This window comes from Nyctereutes procyonoides, unplaced genomic scaffold (assembly GCF_905146905.1).
Source record: "Nyctereutes procyonoides isolate TBG_1078 unplaced genomic scaffold, NYPRO_anot_genome, whole genome shotgun sequence".
NCBI classification, from domain to species: Eukaryota; Metazoa; Chordata; class Mammalia; order Carnivora; family Canidae; genus Nyctereutes; species Nyctereutes procyonoides.
The window spans coordinates 26,902,867-26,924,766 of NW_026575142.1; the positions used below are offsets into that span (position 1 = coordinate 26,902,867).

The 21,900-nt window shown below is 39.3% G+C and overlaps 2 protein-coding genes and 1 pseudogene across 7 annotated transcripts in view; 2 read left to right on the forward strand and 1 right to left on the reverse strand.

Annotated features, from left to right (window-relative positions):
• The window catches only part of PKP4 (plakophilin 4), a 234,776-nt gene extending 226,158 nt beyond the window's left edge, over positions 1-8,618 (reverse strand). For all 6 annotated transcript variants that reach the window (XM_055307842.1, XM_055307841.1, XM_055307844.1 and 3 more), the window contains exon 1: positions 8,486-8,618. The gene's annotated coding sequence lies outside the window, so the exon portion shown is untranslated. The remainder of the gene's footprint in view (positions 1-8,485) is intronic.
• Positions 8,619-9,142: 524 nt separating this feature from the next.
• The window catches only part of CCDC148 (coiled-coil domain containing 148), a 233,757-nt gene continuing 220,999 nt past the window's right edge, over positions 9,143-21,900 (forward strand). The window contains exon 1 of the mRNA XM_055307649.1: positions 9,143-9,280. The gene's annotated coding sequence lies outside the window, so the exon portion shown is untranslated. The remainder of the gene's footprint in view (positions 9,281-21,900) is intronic.
• LOC129498983 (U4 spliceosomal RNA) lies at positions 17,800-17,922 on the forward strand (annotated as a pseudogene).

Genomic DNA, 21,900 nt, shown 5'->3' on the forward strand with positions numbered 1-21,900 from the left:
CAGTGCTTTAAGAAAAACTGACTTTTCTGCTTATTCAGTCATTGACAAATTGACAATAAGTGGAAAATTCCCATCAGTGCATCAGTCTGAAATTCAAGGTAAGATTCAATGAGACTATTTATTCTAGCAGATGTCACAAGAGATTTTCAAAACATTCTTCTGTTTATTCATACCAACGGAAGGGAATATTTTCAATAATAGATAATAAGTTTGGACTTATAAAGGCACACAAATTGCATAAAGAATAAAGAAGAACACAAAGCACAACAAACCAAAGTACTACTGTATGAAAATAAGAACTTCCTTAAAATGCAAGTCTTGAAGAATAAATTATGGTATTTCATAAATAATTCATTTTCACTGTAATCAATTATTTTATATAGGCTATGTGGTAAAGTATTCCAAGAAATATAACTAAAATAATCAGGTTCATGATTAAAATCTTTTCTGAAAGCTCTCTTATTATTGGCAAGGGAGCACTTTTTCAGATGAAGGTCTTTTCTTCCAAAGAAAGCCACTGACAGTGGTTAATGCAGCACCTATCAAGTAACACATACCTAAAAAGGAGATTTAGCTAAAACCTTGTTAATACAAAGTCATTTTACAGCTCATTCCTAACACAGAAAAATTCTGCATGTTTATTTATATACCAAAGTTTTCTAGGACACCTTTTTTCCAGTTCATGTATCTTATCTTTCCCAACTACATTGTAAAATCAATCACAGATTCCTTCAAGATGGAGACTCTCAATACTGAATCCAACACAGACTGTAAAACTCCTGGGGGAAATCATTATTTGGCCATGAGGCCTAGCAAAGTTTGAAGATACAGAGTAGGGAACTAATGAAAGTTGCTTGAATGGAGTGAAAATGAATCCTGTATCTTTTTAAATAAGAAGTTTCCAAAACAGAACACAATACTTCACACACATTAGGGCTCCAGTAAATAAATGAAGCACTAATTGTGTTCAGTCCCCTTGCTTGGACTCCTGGTGGTACTCAAGAATAACAAGTTACTTCTAACTAGATCAGTACTTTTTTCCTATTCAATCTAGGGTACAGGTGTCAGAAAATATGATGCACTTCACTTCAAAGTGGTTATTACTGGTTTCCATTTTACGTGAGTGTTTCTAATTCTCGTGAAGGTATGGAAGCTGAAAAGCCTATTCAAGTGTTTACTTTGATCATGACATTGAAAATTAATTTAATATTGCATGCATTAGTAGTATAACTGACTCTCCTTTTGAAAATAATGTACTTACTGGATTAGCAAAGAAAAATAGTCAATCCCAATTATTTTTAAACTACTATTTATGGGGAACATATACATTTATAAGTTCTATAAGGATTTTTTTTCTCCCCTTTGTAGGGGAGCAGGATCTAGAGCAGCTCTCCTTAATGGAGTTTTCGATTGTTTTAAAAAAAGCAAAAAGGAAGACCCTCGAGCCCAGGAGCACAAATTCAATCAAGTACAGTATCATTCTGTTGAGATCCACCAGTTTGTGAACAATGGTACATTGTCTATGTGCAAAAATTAGAACTAAATGAAAGATACCTATATTCTATAATGATACACAAATTAGTGAGTTCTTAGGCCACACACATAAAGTATTCATGGAAAAGCAAGATGCTTTCAGAGGAACAACTCTGTCTCAGTTAATTTCTTTGAGAATAAATCAAACCAAAGCAAGTAAGTGTTTTTCTCATTTTAACAAGACTAGTCCCTCTAACCACTACCTAAATCCCCTATTTTTATCCCACTTCCAGAAAATTTAGTCTCAATTAGAGGCTAAGCCTCAAAAGTACACAGGAGACTGACTTAACAAATATTAGAGGTTAGCTACTAATTCAGCCAGTATGGGGTCAAATACCTGTCTAGCCACAACACATTTTTATGAGTATTTCAGGTATACAACTTCAAGTTTCTCCCCTTATCCCAAAGAGTAAATTGTAATAAACTCTTGAGAAGGTGGTCTCCATTACTGCTGAGGGAAAAAATGAAATGGACTGGAATGTGTAATATTCTAAGAGTAGTGAAATATAAGTAGTAGGGCTCTAGAGAGCATCTAGTCCAACTCCCTCATTTTACACATGAGAAAACTAGAGCCCAGGAGTTAAATGACTTACTCATGGGACACACACAGCTTAGTAGTACAGCTAGGTCTAGAACTAGAGACTCTTCATATCTCTTAAACCATTTGTCTGACTGTTGGGTTTATTACATCAATTATCTTCCAAACTTCTCTTCTAGTCCTTCTTGCTTTGGCAGTTTGCTACCAATTTCAAGTGTGATCAATTCTGGACAGAAAAGGCAGCTTAAAGAGTTAACTTACAATCTGCATATTAGCCCATAAATGATTAACACTAGCACTTTCTTCATGTATTGACAAGCAAGACATTGCATAAAATGACTAGAATTACAAATGCCATAGTTATATACATATTTAAAAGATATGTTTTACATTTTGCAAGTATTTTCACTCTGACCCCTGCAATATAATACTATCAGACTTTACCTTTTAAACATGAGTGTATTAAGAAATGTTTAACCAAACTTTTTACACGCATTGGATAGTGGTGTTTTACATGCCTCTACGTATTGCCTACCTGAAAAAAAGTATTAAGTTCCCTATTTTAAAAGGGCCCTTCTTTGATTTATTTTGCTGGATTCTCTTCCTTATGAGCAATCTCTTGCAAATTACCAAGCTCATTATTTCTCTTTAGAAGCTTATTTCTTTCCTGAAATAGTGTTTAGATTCATAATTATGTTGACTAAGGTGAAAGCAAGTCAATAATTTGCCCAATATATGGTAGATGCTACAAAAATATTATTAAGGGGCCACCTGGGTGGCTCAATTTGGTTGAGTGTCTGACTCTTCCTTTAGGCTCACGTCATGATTTTACGGTCCTAGAATCCAGCCTGGCCTTGGGCTCTGTGCTTAGTGGGGAGTCTGCTTGAGATTCTCTATCCCCCTCTCCTTCATACTCCCCTCTCTAAAAATAAATAAATAAATCCTAAAAAAAAAGAAAGTATCATTAAACATCGCAATTCAAAAATAATGACTTAAAGGTACTGGCTGCCCTGGAGCTTGCAGTGTTTTACATGTATTAACTCATTTAATCCTCACAACCACCATTTGAAGTAGATGTTTTTATTATTTTGTTTTATAAATGAGTAAAACAAGATCCAGAGAGATAAATAATTTACCAAATCACACACTTAGCAAACAGAACTCACCTATGACAGTCTGGCTACTAACCAGATACCTCACTCACTTCCTTAATGACACTTTTGATGTATTTCACTTGGTGTCAAGATGAAAGCCCAGGGACTTTTTCTGGCCTAAACTACCACGGTGAATTCTGGATGAGGGGTGAGGGTAGACGGCCAATACCTTGAAAACATTGTATACTTTTTCTCCTCACCTCCCCAAAATGGTATCTTTAAAAAAGGAAAACAAAACAATTTAAGATGAACACGATGGAAATTCAAAAGTCTCAAAAGAGAACCTCAACTTCCTTGCTGATATGATTTGCAATAGGAGGAGAAACAGGACTGAGTATATAAACAAATGCTTAGGAAACCTTTTCATAGAAAACAAAATAACAACAACAAAAAAATACTGAGGACTTTGGAAATCTTGAGCTGAATGTATCAATGCAATCCAAACACTGCATTTTCAAAAGGAGGAGGCTATAAACCTGAATGTTCTTAAATGGTTTAATCGCCATTAGATTTAAATCTCCTAATTTCTGGAGTAGGGTGCTTTTCACCTCCCCCTCATGTTTGCAATTTAAGAGAGAGCTTACAATGGCTTAGAATTTCAGACACCACTTACTCAATGTTTTAAAAGTCTATTTGTAAGTCAGTCGTGGGTGTCTCTGAAAAACAGGCCAGGCCCCCAAATTCTATAGAGTACTTTGATAACCCCTCTTCAACTACACATCTTACCTAAGTTTCATATATAATACCACTTTTATGACAAAAACTCACATCCACTCTAAATTCAACTTGGAATACTAAGCACCAAATTCTATATAAAGTGGAAAGTGGAACTTTCTCTGCCTCTCCAAACAGACAGATGCATTGGGTGGTGGTGTGTGTGTTTTGGGGGGGAGGGAGGTAAGGGAGAGAATCCATATTAGGTAAGAACAGAATAGACTTCCTTGCATATTTACAACTCCCTTAAATTTATATTTAAATTTATATTTAACACAGACAATAATTATAGAAGTCAAACATGCCGTGGCTGTTGAAGAAAGAGGGTTATTGATTCACTTGCCCTCTCCCTCTCCACCTCTCATTTGGGAGTTCTAGACTTTATGAGGGCTATATGATATACTATCTGTCTGCAGGGACTGGCATCTACCCAATTGGGAGGCATTTTTCAGTTCAAGAAAAATGTTTCACAATGACATGACTTAAAATAATTCAGACATTTCCATGTTTTAATTTATATATTTTATAGTATTAAACATTTACAGTCTAATGACATTTTATCATCTGCAGTGAATCATTATGTATTAATCACAATAAACTATATTATCAAGACTATGAATAATAAAATGATCAAGAATGCAGCTAACATATATTAGTGTACCAAATAAAAGTAAATCTAAATTATAAAAAGAAAACTTAGACGAATGACAAACAGAATGCCTGCAGCAAACTGAAGAGCACCATCATGTAATATCCTCAATTTAGTTATAACATAGTCCCCAAAAGATGAAGATAATTCCACTGAATTATTAAAGTGATAATGTAAGCAACATTTGAATGTCATACAACTTCTCAACTGAAACCAGCAAGCACATGAATTATTGATCTTTGTGAGCTAGGGTCATATCTCCTTATCCTAAAAGAAGCGTGTTTTTCTTACAGCTGGGTGTCAAATTGACCTGTTGACTGATATCACCACTTACTGGTAGTTTATGAAGCCTTACATCCAGTTATGCTTAAAGTTTTACTTTCTCTCTCTCTGCAACTATATGTAGTTACAGTTTGGGCATGAAATAGTTACCTAATTTTCCAAACATAACCAGTCCACTGGTGTTCTGTATCAGATTCTTCTTCCCCCTTCAGTGCAGGAAAGGCACTACAAAACCATTTAACACTTAAGAAGTAATTATCTCCCAGTACACTGAAGGCGCGAAGGCAACTTCCCAAAGTGACATACAATTCCATGAATGTTAATGCCCTAGAATAACCCTAGAATAACCTTTTATCTTTCAGTTAATAATGAAGATATGACTTCATTATTATGATTCCATTTTAGAATTAAGCAAATTAGGGATTTATCTTTTAATTGAAATAGAAAAAAAACAATAGATTATAGAGCATTATCAAAATATCTTAATATTTTGGAGTGGTCAGGTGAGAGACTGGATTTCCCAAGTGATTTGCATCTTCTAGGATATAAAAATTCTCTATTCAAATCAATTCTTAACCAACAATAAGGAAATAATTCAATTTTTAAATTATCAATAACTGAATTTTTTAATTAAGTGAATTTAAAAGTTTTAAATTTACTTTCCCAATTTGTATAGAAAAAGGAAAAAGACTGCAATTCTGACTTAATATACACTTAATTCAAATACTCAAGGTCATACAACTGCTAAAGTCTTTATTAAATTGAGTTTGGGAATAGTTTTTTTTAAGTCAAAATATATCAGAATTACAGAAGTAGATTTGGCTCATTCAGCTTGTAAATGCAGCATTAACATTTTTTTTTTTTTTTCAGGATGAATGCCAGCTGCTCCTATTTTCTGCTTACCTTCTCCTTATGCTTTCCATCACTATCCTATTCCACTATCTCCCTTCAAAATAGCATAGGTAAGAATTAAGGTAACTAGACACTTAGTTCCACAATCTTTGGAATCTTCAGCATAACATACAATACGTGAAATGCAGCTCCTTCTTCTTATGTAATAGTGGGGGTTGGTGAGGGAATAGACTTTGGCCAAAACACAGTTATTGATTGTGAATGATCACTATTTTTGAAACTTCCCTTCAAATATCTATAACAACTAAAATATATTTCTAACTAAAAGCCTACCTTTACTTGAAGCAAGTAAAACTATTTGTACAGCCAATCATGTATATACATTACCTATACACTTAGACCAGTTGTTTCAATTTCTAATGTAGCAGAGACACTGAAAGTGCTTTTACTTTCTAATCTTCACATCAAATCAAATAAGCAGGTGCTCTACTCTGTTGTAATATGATATTGTTACATAACAAGTTTCCTGTTGGCATCTATAAACACTTCCCAATATCCAATACAGTGATACTAATTTAGAGTTAAGCCTCTAAATTAAAAGATCCACAGATTAAGGACATACCTAAAAAACAATGTGGCAGGCAAAAGACGCAACGTTTCCAGGTGCAAAGTTTTGGGTCCCCCCCCCCTTCTATCTTTCCTTTCTGTTGAGTCCTAACTAAAAGGTTCTCATCTTATACTATTCAATGCATTTGCTCCACACAAAGTAGGTACTGGAAGACAGCTAAACAATCAACTTATTATTTTCCTGAATCTGATACAAAATAACCAAGTGTGGAGAGGCTTATAGTAAACTCAACCTCCAAAGCAAACTGTGTCAAAGAAAGGCACACATAGTATGCTTTTCAACATCCAGAAATGTTATTTTGGACATCAGTTGTTCTCATTTTCATGTTACCATTTCCATAACTGTTTCACAGGCACAAGAAGATACTTCTATAGCAATATACTGCATTCAAGAAGAGAAGCTGTCTTCTACTTCCCCTTTTAAAATAAAATAATCTAAGCCCAATTCTAGAAAAGCACTGTCAAAAATCTGCTTTTCTTCATTAAAGAAAATAAAATTCGACCAAAAAATATATATGCATCATTATGATTTTTATACATGACTACAATTCTTTAAAAGTTGGAGGGTTCTATTTATGTTTTTCAGTCAAACTCGGTAACAAAAAGAACGACGACCTCAACTAATAAATCACATCTTGAAATAGACATGATTGTGTTGTCCCCGTGTTACTTCCAGTGGTAACTGACACGCCCCGAATTTAACTGTACCAGACAGTTCTATCTGTCCCATCGCTGACCAAACACTGCTTCTCTGTTTCTATTCATTATGTGTTATAAGAGGTCTAAACACAACCCAGAATGACGAGAAAAAAAATTACAATTCTTATGACAGCAAAGTGATGCATTCGAGTTCTCTTGCAATACATGCCTGCCCATGAGCATTAACAGACATTTTTGCTAGAGCTAAAATGCGTTGGCTGCAAGCTCATTACTCCAAGAACCTTGGGCACCTTTCCTGCAGATTTTCAAAAAACCCTCGTAAAAACCAGGCTCTATTCAAACCTTGCAAACCAAACTTGCCAAGAACCTTGCGCAATGATGAATAACCTTGGCTACACCACCCTCCGCCTCAAAACCCCGGTCCTGGAGACCAATGCAGCAAAACCCAGGCTGGAGGCTAGCGGAAGCCCAACGCAGCCGCCGCGCTTCCCCTCCGCCGCCGCCTGCCGCAGGGAGCGAGGAGCGAGGCGCGGGGAGCGGGGAGCGCAGCTTCGCTCACCAGCTCCGAGGATGCTCCGGCGACCTCGGGCTGCGCGGCGGGAGCCGGGCCGGGAAAGCGCTAGTGCAGCGGCGGCGGGCCGCCCGGACTATGCCCCTGGTGCATTCCTCGCATTCCTGCACAATCTGTCGCCAGCCGACGAGCCCGCCGCGCGCCCCCCCTTCCCCCGGGCACACACACCTGCCTATCGCTGCGCCCCGGGCGGCCGCGGCGCCTCCCCTGCCCGCGCCCGCCGCTGTCGCACTCAGCCGCGCCGAGTCCCGGCCCCGCCGCTCCAGCCCTCGCTTCCCGGCCGGGGGGGGGGGGACCCCGGAGCCGCCCGGGCTGGGGGCGCCGCAGCTCCGCTTCAACTCCTGGCAGGCGCAGGGCGGCACCGGGGAAGCCCCGGGCTGGGGGCCGCGACGGGGGGAGCGGGGGCTGCGCCGCCGAGGGCGCGGGGCGCGCCGGCCTGGGCGGTAGGTGGGCAGCCCCGCGGGAGCGCGGGGCTCGGGGGCAACCGGGGCAGGCAACCCGGGCGTGGGAGGCAGGAGAGCGGCCCGAGGGCCCGACACGCCGCCCCGAGCGCTGGGGGCGCGGGCCCGCCGCGGGCAGCCGTCCGGGGGGCTCCGGCGCGGGGCGGGGGGCTCCGGGGAGAGCAATGCGGGGGAAACTTGTGCGCCGCCGGGGGGAGGGGCGTCGGCAGGCGAGTGCGGGCAGGAGCACGCGGCGGGGCGGGGAAGCCGGGCGGCCGCGGGGCGCTGGGACGGAGGGCGGGAGCGGGGCGCCGACTCCCGCGCCCCGCACGGCCGGCTCGGGCTCGGGCTCCGGCTCGGGCGCGGGCGCCAGGGCCGGGGTCTGGGGCCGGGGTCTGGGTCTGGGGCCCGGAGCGGCGCGCCTCCCCCGCCCCCCGAGCCCGCCCCCCGGAGCCGCACACTTACTTTCCCGGTTAGGCTGCGCCCGCCGTCGCTCGCGGGCCCGGGGACATCCGCGCCGAGGGGTCGCCGCTGCGGCACCCGAGGAAATTAGAAAAGTGCCGCGGCCCAGCGGCGGCCCGCCCCCCCTCCCCCGCCCGCCCCCGCCCCCGGAGCGGCTCTCCCACCACCCCCGCGGCGGCGGCGGCCCGCGGGCCCCTCTAGCCGGTGCCCATGGCGCCGCCTGCGCGGCCGGCGTCGACCCGGACCCAGCGCCGGAGCCCCCTCTGCTGCCCAGAGGCCGCCGCCGCCGCCCGCCCGGCCGCCAGCGCGCGCGCCCAGCCCGCCCCGGGCTCCCGGGAACGTCAGCACGCCGCCGTCCCCGCCCCGCCCCCCGCGCAGCCCATTGGCCGGGCGCGACAGGCCGGCCCTCCCCATTGGCCCGGCCCTCACGTTGAACGAGCCAATGAGAGCCGCGGTTTCAGGTCGCCATAGAGACCGATGCTGTTAAGAGCGAGAGGGCCCGAAGGAGGCGGGGAGGGAGGCTGAAGGTGCCTGGGGTTTGGGGGCGGGCGGGGGCGCAGGGAGGAGGGGCGGGGGTTCCCGGGAGCAGGCGCGGGAGCCCGAGGCAGCTGGGGCTTCGGCTTCCTGGCAAGCCCAGCTGTGCACGTAGGGTGCGTTCCTCGCCTCACCTCCAAGGCAGCGACCGCTGAGCCTTTGTAGGAACCCTGGAGAGCCTAGGAGTGGGCATTTCACTTTTCTTGCCTCCGGGAGCCCCCGAGACTTTGACCTTTGACCTGTGTGCAGTTTCGGCTACTCCAGGTGAGTTTGCACCCTACCCATCAACTCGCTGCTTCTTCCTGACGTCACTGACCCACCTGAATTCTACTTGGTCAGCATCCAAGCACCCCTCTTTCCCTGAGGCAGACCTTGCCTCAAAATGTTGGGTCTAAAAACTTAAAGCCCCACCCGAAGGAGACTCAAACAATATTTCCTTTAAATGATATTTTGGCAAGGAAGCAGGCTGACATTGAGTCGTCACGTAAGATAGCGTGCTCCCCGCTTCTCCAAGCAAACCTCTAATCTCTCCATGGAAGGATATTTATTAAAGACCCACCTGTGTGTACATTCTGCTCCGGGAGCCTGGCAGGTGCACGCTCTTTCCCCTAAGAGTCTACAGAGTGGGGAAAGACAGGTGACAAAGTCAGTTCTCCATGCCTTTTGATGATCTCAGAGAGCAGAGGGAATAGATTACAGTTGATAGATGCTGTTTTCTGGGTATTTTCCAGTTTACCTCGAATTTGTTAAGTGAACTGAGACGTGCAATCAGTACACAGAAAGATCTTGAGCTTTAATCACAAGTTCTTTGCTTTCATTTAGTCACTTTGTGCTAGTTTGTCAAAACAGTTGTTTTATGTAAACAACTTTCATATTTAGATACTGGCTATTCAGGTGAGTCGACATGAAAATATTAGGCTTTAAGCGTGATACTGCTCTGTCATGTAGCCACTGACATTCTTAAGTTCCTTCTTTTGGTGATTTTGGCATGTCAGTTAAGACATAAGACCATGTTTATGCTACCACCCCTCAAGTTGGAGGGACCATATTTTGTGAAAAAGCTGATAGGATTTTGGAAATTATAAATATTTATTGTGAGAAACAAATGAATGTGTGTGCAAGCTACATTATGTCTAACTACTGTCCTGAATTTTTTTGGATGTTTTTTTTGGTTACCGTCTTAGAAAGAAGGCGATCAGAATCTTTAATGATTATGAATGCTTTGTAATGTTCCAATGTTTGTCGTTTTCATAATAATTCATAATGATTAGTATTCCTGAAAAATAATAGCAGAGGCCGCAAGGAAAAGGGGGAGAGCAGAATTTTAAGTTGAATAATATGCTTTGCTATTAGCTTTTGTCTTATTATAATTGAAAATTACAAAAATAGGTAAGACTTGTTAATATGGTGCATTGATTGGGAAAACATCTCTTAGAATTTGTAGTAAAATTTAAACTTTGTTGGTGATCCTATGCAGAAATCCTCCTATTTCCAGAATTGGGAGGGAAGCAGCGGAGACCTTTAGTGCGTGCCTGTCTCATGTCTTGCCATCATGGAAGTTTGCTCATCATGCTTTTCATTTCTGGCTTTTGTGTTTGTGTGTTTGTTTTTTGAGAACAGAAAAAGTAAAATGCAAGTTTTTATGACTTATTTTTTAATGTTCTAAGAAAATGCCAAGGATTTGTTTTTAAAAAATATTTAATAATACTGAATGAATAGAAGATGTGCCTAATGGAATGAATAACACTGATATTTCCTTTATTCTTGCCTTAGGCCAGCATGGAAAGAAAAAAGCAAGAATTCTTTTTTACTCCAATGATCCTTTTGTATTTTTCTCAGATCACGTGCGTGATGATTATTTTGATAGTGTGTATTTCATGTTTATAATGATTAAAATGTTACTGGAATCTACCATGAATAAAGTCCCCTAAAATGTTGCCATTCAACATCATCATTATTATTTTTCTTAATTCTTATACACAGCTGAAAGATTTCTTTTGAACCTGCTCCTGTACTAACAAGCATTCCTGTATAAGACCAAGAAATCACTTTGTTCCAGTAAAAGTCTATGCTATCCAGACTTGGCTGGGTCTTCACTGATTCTCTAAATTCCTTTCCTCATCAGGAGGGTGATTATCCAGGGCACTTCTCCCAAACCTGTCCTAGTTCTGCTCTCTTCCAGCCCCCACTGTACTTTGTCTTCTTCTAGTTCTGGAAATGATCTTGCCACGTACTTGATGGAGGCATCCATGATGAGGTTTCTCTATTTAACTTTCCTAAACCTGTCTCAGTTTTTACACCTGATCACTTACTTCAGTCCTGATCGAGGAGGGGTGCCACTCTCTGTTCTAAACTCATACTCCATTTCTACTCCTAAACGTGGGCCATGTTCCCACCTCAGGATTCCCCTCCATTGATTATAATTTCTCTCTTAGATTATATATTATTTTCTTCTCAAAAATTTTTTTCTCTACACCTTCCTTACATATATCTGGCCCTGTCTACCGCCATACCACCCTGAACGCGCCTGATCTCGACTGATCTTGGAAGCTAAGCAGGGTTGGGCCTGGTTAGAAGTTGGATGGGAGACATATATCTGACCCTTTGTGAAACCACACTCCTTCCAGTCTACCTCCCTCTCTATCTTTTGGCTTCTCTTTACACCAAAAAAGAGCCTGGAAGGAATTTCTTAAGGTTTTTATTTTGTAACCTTCGATACAACCGGAAAAAAAATTCTGAAGGTTGTTGTGCACTGTCTCCTCAAAATCCTAACTCATTTTACTAGTAAAGTTCTCTCCTACAAAAGGGCCTTTTATTTGCAAATTGCAATGCCTTAATTCCAGATTTCCAGTGATGGGTAGAAACCATTGTCTCCCACTCTGAGGTTCCATATAAATGCAAATGAACAACCTGAGAAGAGGAAGCATTTAACCTGCTATCCTACCACCTTGGTAGGTGGGTCTAACTCTGAGAAGTAGACGTCGGAAGTGGGGGCTCTGCTGAGGCTGTCTGTGGGACCTAGGGCAAAGTTCAAAAGACTGACAAGTTTTGGTGAGCACCACCTTCTAGAACAGAAGTAAACAGCAGAAGTCAAAGGGATGTTGTTTTTTTTGGTTACCGTCTTAGAAAGAAGGCGATCAGAACCTTTAATGATTATGAATGCTTTGTAATGTTCCAATGTTTGTCGTTTTCGTAATAATTCATAATGATTAGTATTCCTGAAAAATAATAGCAGAGGCCGCAAGGAAAAGGGGGAGAGCAGAAACACTGCCTCCTTTCTCATTCTTAGAAGCCTATGGAGAAGGTGGGAGAATACAAGAATTCCAAAAAACACACTAATTGATAGTTGCTTTTTTTGTTTGTTTTTATTTTTAATTTTTCTTAAAGATTTTATTTTATTTATTCATGAGAGACACAGAGAGAGAGAGGCAGAGACACAGGCAGAGGGAGAAGCAGGCTCCATGCAGGGAGCCCAACGTGGGACTCGAACCTGGGTCTTCAGGATCACACCCTGGGCTGAAGGTGGCGCTAAACCCCTGAGCCACCAGGACTGCCCATTTTGTTTGTTTTAAAAAGGAATGTTAAAACAAAAGCTGGTGGCAAGTGAGGGAAAGAGAGCCCTGGAATAAACTGGTCCTGAGAATGGCTGCTAAAGCTTAATAATCGTTCTGCTCAGAATTCCAGGCCTGTGTCCCACCTCCAGACCATTCTCTGAATAGAGGCACAGCCCAATAGTTACCTCTGAAGCTTTTTCTGAAAATTTCCCGACCTTACCCACACCTCTGGAGAGGGTGGCATTTAACACTCTCTATCCTGTGGTGTAGTCATTTGTGTGTGAGCCTTCTCTCCTTGAAGGTAGGATACATGAATAGTCATGACTGTATCCTCCATAGTGCCTTGAACTACTAAACTGTCTCCTCTACTAAGAAAAGCCAACACTCATTAATCCTTTTTTTAGTCCTTGGAAGAATTTGACTTCTAACATTGAAAGCATAGAATCAGTGATGTTGAGAAGTACTTACAAAAAGACGGGACTAGAATATCAAAGTAGAAAATTGAGATAACATATGGCAGAGCAGAGTATAGGTTTCCGCCATGTAGCCTCCCAAGAGAGAAAAGCCTTAGTTAGATCTTACATCTAAGAGGACCTATCACTACCCCTCTATGAGTGAGGGACCAATGTGAGAAGGACCGGCTGTATGTGCTTTGGCATAAAGTTATCATATTCAGAGTTAAAATTCTGTGCTTTGTTCTTTTCATCTAAAGCATCCATTTGCTCTGTTTTTTGGAACACGGTGGAGTCATGAGAATGTAACAACTTTATAACATCATAAGGGCATCCAACATCTGGTGAGTGTAATAGACATGTTTCCAAGTACCCATATACACAACACTTGAAGTATGCAGCCCTGCAAGCTTCAGACCTAGCATCTGGCCATTGTTTTAACTAGGGGAGACCTGACTCAAAATTAACCAATTCATTGCAGACCATTGACCATAACCTATAATACTGCCAATCAGATTCATCTCCTAGAAATTGAGAATTGAGAGAACAAGTGAGCCAGAGAGAACTGCTGCCATGGCCCTGATGTTTTTCCTATTCTCCCCACAAAGCCAGAATACACTTCATTTTTTAGTATTCCATGAGCTGTTTCTTATAGTCACCCCAATATATACTTTTCCTGTTTTGCCTTTAGTGAGGCTCTGTTTCTTACAATAAGAAAGGTTTCATGACAATAATATAGTATATGACAAGAAAACAGAGCACGTATTATGACCATCTTATTGAACTATGAAGAGTAACAGTCTAAAACTGTCAAACTATAAAAAATGAATGATCTGTCTAGTTCCAAGTATTGCCAGTCTCATTTGAGTAAAAGAGCTTTATTTAGTGTGGTGTCTATTCCTCCCCACTCCCCAATCAAAGCCTTATATTCTTCAACTTAGTTCTTCCTGTGAAATTGGGAGCAAGAGAAGAACTTTAAGAAGATGAGCAATATGATTGCTTTTTCAAGAATCATTTTCCATGCCACTGGTGTAGTAAGAAAATATTAGAATTTATACTTATTATATATATATGTATATTAACTTTTTAGAAATTAGGTTTAAAAATAAAAATGGGATAGGAAAATTTACCGGAGATATCAGTGCCCCACAGCTCAGGAGAAACAAATCCTAAAGCCTAATTTCTAGGAATTAAAACAAACAAACAAAAAAACCTTTCAGGAGGAAAACTAGACATGATCCAATATTGCAATAATATTTAGCTAAAATTCAGTTTTCAACCAAAAATTTTGAGACTTGCAAAATAAAAAACAAAACAAAAAAACAGGAAAGCATATCCCAAATTCAGAAAAATAAGTAGCCAATGGACGTGTTGAGTGGTCCCACTCATTGGATTTTATAGACAACCAATCCAAAACAGCTACCATAAATATATTTAAAAGCCTTAAAGTAAAATGACTCGACAAATAGAGACTCTCAATAAAGAAGTAGAAACTATAAAAAAGAAATGGAAACTATCCAATCTGAGGAACAGAAAGAAAAAAAAGTTTGAAGAAAAATGAACAGAGCCCCAGAAACTTGAGATAGCTAGGAGTACACAAAGAAAAGAGGAATAGAAGGATATATTAAAAATATTTGAAGAAGCAGCAACTTCTAAAACTTCCTGAATTGTATAAAAAAATTTAATGTAGAGATCAATGAAACTCAGTAAGTCCTGAGTGGAATAAACATAAGAACCAAAACTAGATATATCATCATCAAACATGAAAACATGACAAAGACAAGACGTTAGAAGACAAAGACAAGGAAATTTTAAAGCAATAAGAGAATAATGACTCATTATAATATAAGGAAACCACAATAAAATTAACAGGTGACTTCTCATCAGAAACAAAAGAAGCCAGAAAACAATGGAAGAACAGATTTGAAGTGCTGAAAGAAAAAAAAAAATCTATGAATCAAGAATTCTATACTAAACAAAAATGATCTGTCAAAAATAAAGGTGACAGTCCTCATTAATGGATCTATGTTAGAAGTAATTACTGATAGAGTTCATATAGCTGCCAACTTAGAGTGAAGCCCAAAGCAAAAGAAGGCTGTCAGATGCAGGGCACTTGACAAGTCAACAGTCTCCATTTGTAAAGTATGCTCTAGACTCAGTGCCAACCCTGGGACATCAAATGGTCATCATACAAAAATATTGTGTAAAGTACTAGATTTGAAGTTATTTTCCTTAGATAAATTCTGTGAAAATATAACTTCATTAGTTTCTTAACTCCAGAACTATCTGTCTGCTTCATAAAGGTGGCAGTAAGCTGATTAGAATAGTAGGAGAGAGAACATAAATCACACATAAGAGCACTCCTTATATAGCCTATCCTCCAACCATGGCACCTGGCCCTTCCCATTCCTGGAGCCCTGTTTCTTTTACATACCAGGTCAGCTAACTCATCACAGGGCTTCCACACAGCTGGTTACAACTTCTGTGCATCTTGGACTGGCCTAGGTGGACAAGTCAACAGCACTGGCTGGTACATTATCTGGTCAGGAACCACAAATCAAGAAATGCCATATTTTTTCTGTTATTTAATAGCTTTTAAAAATAAGGAAAAATGATGAAAATAGATGAAGAAAAGGCAATTGACAAGATACAACACCATTCATGATATAGATGTCCCACGAAATAGCTATAGAGGGGCACTTCCTTGATGTAATGGAGTGCATCTATGAAAAACCTGCAGCTATCACCACATTTATGGTAAAATACTGAATATTTTCCATTAAGATTGAGAATAAAATGATATATACTCTTGTCTTTTTTATTTGACATTGTTCTAGAGGTTAGCCATTGTAATAAGGAAAGAAAAATTAAAGGCATATAAATTGGAAAGGGAAATTTAAAGCTATATTTACAGATGACATGATTGTATACATAGAAAAGGCTGAAGAATATACAATAAAAATAATGCTAGAATTATTGAATGTAACAAGGTCACAAGATGTAAGATCACTATGTAAAAATCAGTTGCATTTTTATATAATAGAAATTAGCAATTTAAAAATAAACTTGAGAAAACAATTCCATTAATAATGACATGAGAAAGAATATGATACTTAGGAATATATTTTAGAAAAGTATAAGAACTCTGACCTGTAGATTCAGTGTGATCCCTGGATTAGTTGTCTACAAAATCCAAACAAACACTTTATGTAGAAATCGAGAAGCCAGTCCTAATGCACATACAGAGATTTAAGTGTCTACCTGAGGCTCAGTTCATGATTCTGAGATCCTGGGATCTAGCCCTGCTTTGGGCTCACTGCTCAGCGGGCAGTCTGCTTCTTCCTCTCCCTCTGCTGCTTTCCCTGTTTGTACTCTCTCTGTCAAATAAATAAAATCTTTAAGAAGCACATACATAGAAACAAGAATATCAAAAAAGAAAGAAACAAACAAAACCCAACAGAGTATGAAGAATTACAATATCCAATTTCAAAATTTATTAAATAGTATTGGCATAATTATAGCCATGTAGATCAATGAAATAGAATAGAAGGTACAGAAATAAGTCCTTACATTTATGGTCAATTGATTTCCATTAAAGATGCCAAGGTAGGGCAGCCCCAGTGGTTCAGTGGTTTGGTGCTGCCTTCAGCCTGGGGCGTGATCCTGGAGACCCAGGATCGGGTCCCACATCAGGCTCCCTGCATGGAGCCTGCTTCTGCCTCTGCCTCTGTCTTTGCCTCTCTGTCTCTGTGTGTCTCTCATAAATAAATAAATAAAATCTAAAAAAAAAAAAAAAAAAAAAAAGATGCCAAGGTAGTTCAATAGGGAATGGGCTGTCTCTTCAAGAAATACATTTGAGGGATCCCTGGGTGGCGCAGCGGTTTAGCGCCTGCCTTTGGCCCAGGGTGCAATCCTGGAGACCCAGGATCGAATCCCACGTCAGGCTCCGGGTGCATGGAGCCTGCTTCTCCCTCTGCCTATGTCTCTGCCTCTCTCTCTCTCTCTCTCTCTCTCTCTCTCTCTCTCTCTCTGTGACTATCATAAATAAATAAATAAATAAATAAATAAATAAATAAATAAATAAATAAAAGAAATACATTTGACATCCATATGCAAAATAATGAATTTATCCTCTTACCTTACAACACACAGAAAGATTAACTCAATATGCATCATAGACCTAAAAACTAAAACCATAAGACTTCTGGGGTGCCTGGCTAGCTCCCCATTGGAAGAGCTAGGTCTCTTGATCTCTGAGTCATGGGTTCAAGCCTCATGTTGGGTTTAGACATCATTTAAAAATAAAATCTTAATAAAATTTTGACACTTCTAGAAGAAAACATAGTACAAGATTTCTGTGACTTGCTTCAGACAAAAATTTCTTGGTTATGATACCACATCATGGTCCATAAAGGAGGAAATTGATAAATTGGACTTAAATAAAAATAAGGGTTTTTTTAAAATAAAAGTTTTGTCTTTCAAAATATTTTTTTAAGTTTATACGTTTGTTTGTTTGTTTATTTATTTATTTATTTATTTATTTATTTGTAATCTCTACACCCAATATCAGTCTCAAACTCGACCCTAAGAACAGGAGTCACATATCTTCCAACTGAGCCAGCCAGGTGCCTGGGGAAAGAATATTTTCCAATCATAATCTGATGAAGGCATCTAGATTTGATAATCTGATTATATCTGATTTTATCTAGAATATATATTGAATTTCTAAACATCAAAAGTAAGAAGGCAAAGAACTCCATTTTAAAATGTGCAAAATAGCTTTGCGCAGTGGCAGTATCGTAGCCAATGAGGTTTATCCGAGGCGCGATTATTGCTAATTAAAATGTGCAAAATATTTGGATAGACATTTCACCAAAATGTTATGCACATGGTTAATCATCACAAGAAAAGATATTCGACATAATTAATCATAAGGGAAATGGACATTAAAACCACAATATAACTACACAACCACTAGAATGGGTATAAGGTAAAGACTGATTAATATAGCGCGGCCCAGGTGGCTCAGTGGTTTAGCACCACCTTCAGCCCAGGGCCTGATCCTGGAGACCCGGGATCAAGTCCCACATCAGGCTCCCTGCATGGAGCCTGCTTCTCCCTCTGCCTGTGTCTCTGCCTCTCTCTCTCTCTCTCATTCATAAATAAATAAAATCTTTTTTAAAAAAAGATTGATAATACTAAGTGATGGCAAGGATGTGGAATACTAGAACTATCATAAATTGCTGATTGATATACCCACTCTGAAAAATCATTTAACAGTTTCTTTAAAATATGAGTATAAACTTACCATATAACTCAGTAATTCTTCTAGATTTCTACTGAAGAAATAAAAACACATGTCCACACAAAGATGTTTGCATCAATAATATCAGTATATTCATAGTAACCAAAAAAAAAAACCCCAAAATAATCAAAATGTCTATCAATTAATGGTCAGATAAAATGTGGCACAATGTAATACTATTCAACAACAAAAATAATGAACTATTGACTCTTTCTACAACATGGATAAACATGCAGTATATAATGCCAAAAAGAAAGAGTCACAAAAGGCTACATGATTTTATTTATTTATTTATCAGAGACAGAGCTTGAGTGGAGGGAGGAGCAGAGGGAGAGGGAAGAGGCTAAGGAATCTCAAGCAGACTCTGGGGACTGAGCACCCCACCTGACCAGGGGCTGGATCTCACAGCCCTGAAATCATGACTTGAGCCAAGAACAAGAGTCAGATTGAGCTACCCAGGCACCCCAAGGCCACATATTACATGATACCATTTGTATGACACTTCCAAAAAGGAAAAAAATGTAGAGATGAAAAGCAAATTAGTGATTGCATTGAGCTGGATGTGTAGATTGAATGCAAGTGGCTATGATGGAAGATTTTCATGTGATGGAAATACTCTAGAATTGAATGGTGGTGATGGTTGCACAATTATACATTTATTAAAAATAATCACATTGTATGCTTATAATGCATATATCTTCATGGAATGTAAATTATGTCTCAATAAAGCTATTACAAACAAAAACTTCAAAAGTGATAAAAGCATATAATATTAAAACTCTCATATATGAATACTTAGTAAATTTGGAAACAATTTTCTAACATGATTGAAAAATTTCCAAATAGCATTTCAGTGGATTGAGATGCTATTTGTTAAACGTTAAAGAAAACAAAAAAACTTTCAGGGAAAACTGATTGATAGGGAAGTCAAAAATTTGTTAGAGAAAAAGGCTAAATTACAACCTTACTATAACTCTTGGTTGGAGTTGAAATTTGAGTGTCATAATTGAGTACATGAAGCCAACTTTGTATTTCTTCCATATCTTTTTGTGGTATCTATTTTAGCTTTTATAGCCCTTACAGCCAAATATGGGAATAAGCTGATTTTAAACTTGAATCCTTCCATGACTGGGTATGAAACCATGATTTTCAAGGTAATGCAGTATTTTCCATCAAAAAAGTGTCATTAAAATTTATTTAAATTGGGGATCCCTGGGTGGCTCAGTGGTTTAGTGCCTGCCTTTGGCCCAGGGTGCGATCCTGGAGTCCCAGGATCGAGTCCCACGTCGGCCTCCCAGCATGGAGCCTGCTTCTCTCTCCTCCTGTGTCTCTGCCTCTCTCCCTATGTCTATCATAAATAAATAAATAAATCTTTAAAAAAATTTATTTAAATTATCAATACTATAGGGACCCCTGAGTAGTGACTCAGTGGGTTGAGCATTCGACTCTTGGTTTCAGCTGGGGTCATGATTCAGAGTTGTGAGATCCAGGCCTGTAGTTAGCCCCATGTTCAGCACCATGCTCACTGGGGGTCTGCTTTGGTTTCCCCCTCTCCCGCTGCCCTTCCCCACCTCAAATAAATAAATCATTAAAAAAATCATACTATATATTTAATGCATCTTTTTTGTACTTATGGAGTGTCCTATATTTGTGTTTTATAATTTACATAATATTAGCACAGTATGACATTTAAACAATTTATAATTATATTTAGTAATAGACGTATGTGATTGAGACTGTTTTTCCCTTTTGTTAGGTTTGTTTCTATCAGTTTTTGTTTTTCTCTTCTATCTACCCCAAGTGGTAGAAATAAATCTTTCGAAGACTGCACTCTAACTTTTCAGTGTTCTCTTTGTCTTGAAGATCAGTTAGATCATTTACCTCTAACAAGTCACATTTGAATTTCTAACATCATCAGAGTCCCTAATCATAACTGTGATCCAACTTGAGAGAGATCAATGAAGTCCCAAGTGGTACTGAGATTATTCTTTTGACATAGCCAAATGATGTGAAAGTGAGACATATATAACAAAATATAGTGGAAAGAAGGCAAGGAAATTGCCATAAAGTAGAGAATTTGAGATAAGAAAAAAATTCCACCCACACCTGAATTAATTCATTTCTGCAGTCAATAGAAAACCTGATTTCAAAACACTAGGCTTTCAATGATTTACTATTTGGCTCTGGAAAACTCATTAATTTTTCCACTGACTGCCCCATATTAATGAAAATGACTCATAATATACTTCTCCATTCTCACAAACATTACTCATTAACTTTTAAACTTAAAAAAATGTGAAATATTTAATCTTACCGGCTTTTAGTATGCATATAGTACTGTACCATAAATACCAGGGTCTTTGGTATCTAAGAGATTATATAAGAAAAATTTTCCTCATTTCTACTTTACTTCAACTTTCCTTTTAGCTTTCTTCCCTCTATTTCTCAATAGGTAAAAAAGGTTTTTAATCAATTATTGTGTCTGAAATGCCATGGATAACAACCATTGGCATTTTATTAACTCATTAATCTCCCTCTTAGGAAGCTACTATAAGCAATTTTCTCATAGGCTTATGTTAGGTGATGTATCATAATCTTAGGGTCAAATATACTTAAATTATAATATTTTCATCTAATGTTTATTTCAATTACCAATTTTCTAAAAGTATAGAATTTTCAAGCTGGAAAGAACTTTAGGGATGACAAACCAGTATCTAAACTGGCTATGTAACTGCCACCTAAGATTCTTTTTCTATCCAACCTTTTCAGTCTCTCTAGGAAAGAAGAAATTAATATGATTCATTTCACTCTTTGCCATATATACATGTATGATTAAATTTTTTAAAGCTGAAATAATTTCAATTTTAAAATTTTTATAGGGAAAAACATTAGAGGTAAAAAAAAAAAGGAATTTATGCCAAGAATTCTCTTCCTTGCATTTAGAAATGACTACTTTATCTACATTGCTCTTCTACAATGCTATTTGACTCTTGAGACGATGATAACTTGAGGTATTTTGTGTCTAATCTTGAACATGTATACTCTATAATTATTTTTTATGGTTCTGAAATTGAGTCAAAAACTATTGACCACCACCTCTGTGTTTTAAAAGCTGATAGAGCTGGTGGAAGAGCACAGAGCTCAAAGTCAGAAGATCTGGTTGGGTTCTAGCCTTGCCTATGTATGCTACCTGCTTCTTCATGTCTTAGACAACTCATTTAATCTCTCTGGCCTGTGTTTACTGATCTATGAAATGTATCAGTCAAACTCAAATATTTTCTGGGCTTAGGTTAATTTGTATATAAAATGAAATGCTGCATGATCTCATTCTAAATCTTGGCTTTGTTTTCTTTATTTTCTTGAAGGAAATTTACCACAAACGTTTATCACTTTGCTTCAGCGCTTAAGTCTGTTTCCATCACCCTCTTTGTTCTCATGTTCCCATAAATTGCCTTTGAATATGCTTCTTTTTCTTGATTCAATAAGCTGCCTCTCCCTTTAACTCCCACTTGTATCTTGCCTTCTTTTCTCTTCTTCTAGGACCTTCCCCTTTTCTTCCCCTTTGGGAGTAGC